Raw genomic sequence first — 1,249 nt, 5'->3', positions numbered from 1 at the left:
CACACAATACGAGTTCTCACAAACCACCCGCTGAGGTAGGCTCTACAAAAGCCCCAAACTTCCAGTCGACTCCTCAAATGGTCGGTAGAGTTAAGCCAGTTCGACATAAAGTACGTGCCAAGAACTGCGATCAAGGGCCAAGCGCTCGCCGATTTCTTGGCTGAGTTCTCTCATAGGCCAACTCCTGCCGCACCTGGAGAAGTCGAGGTTGTAGAATGGAAGCTCTACGTGGATGGGGCGTCGAGTGAAAACGGGTCGGGAGCTGGCGTCCTGTTAATCAGCCCCGAAGGCCACAAAATTACCTCGGCGGTCCGATTTAAATTCAAGGCATCAAACAACGAGGCGGTATATGAAGCACTAATTGCCGGACTGCGGTTAGCCAGCCACCTAAAGATTGAAAGACTCAGCGTCTTCAGCGATTCTCAATTGGTTGTCGCGCAAGTAAAAGAAGAATACCAAGCGCGCGGCGAGAAGATAGGAGCGTACTTAAGAAAGGTAAAAGAAGAACTCATTAAGTTTAAAAATTACGAGATACTCCAGATACCACGAATCGAAAATACAAGCGCCGACGCTCTGGTAAAGCTAGCATCTTCTAGAGAATCCGACACACTAGGGGTCGTCCCCGTCGAGGAATTAGAACGACCAACTATAGAAGAAAAGGTGGAGGCATTAATTGTACGAGTAGGTGAAAGTTGGATGACCCCCCTATCCAATACCTAATGGATGCACAATTACCAAACGATAAGGACGAAGCCAGACGGGTCAGGTATAGAGCTGCTAGGTACTTATTGTATGACGGCCTGCTCTACCGACGAGGCTACTCAACCCCTCTACATCGGTGCTTGGATGAAACCGAGGCACAAAAGGTCCTCCACGAAATCCATGAAGGGATCTGCGGTAACCACTCTGGGGGGCAGTCTTTGGCTCTAAAAGTTTTACGGCAAGGATACTACTGGCCAACGCTAAAAAAGGACACTTTTCAGTACGCCCGACGTTGCGATAAATTCCAAAGGTATGTCACAATTCCTAGAGCGCCCCTAGAACATTTGACGTCCATTCTCAATCCTTGACCCTTCGCCAAATGGGGGGTTAAACTGATCGGGCCATTACATCTTGCACCCGGAGGATTTAAGTTTGCAATCGTTGCGGTAGACTACTACACAAAATGGGCAGAAGCAAAGGCCCTAACTACAACCACGGAAGCAGCCTGCACCAAATTCATGTGGGATCACATCGTATGCAGCTTTGG

Source organism: Morus notabilis, unplaced genomic scaffold, assembly GCF_000414095.1.
Source record: "Morus notabilis unplaced genomic scaffold, ASM41409v2 Scaffold2527, whole genome shotgun sequence".
NCBI classification, from domain to species: Eukaryota; Viridiplantae; Streptophyta; class Magnoliopsida; order Rosales; family Moraceae; genus Morus; species Morus notabilis.
The sequence above is the reverse complement of the archived record's forward strand: the minus strand, read 5'-3'. Positions refer to the sequence as shown.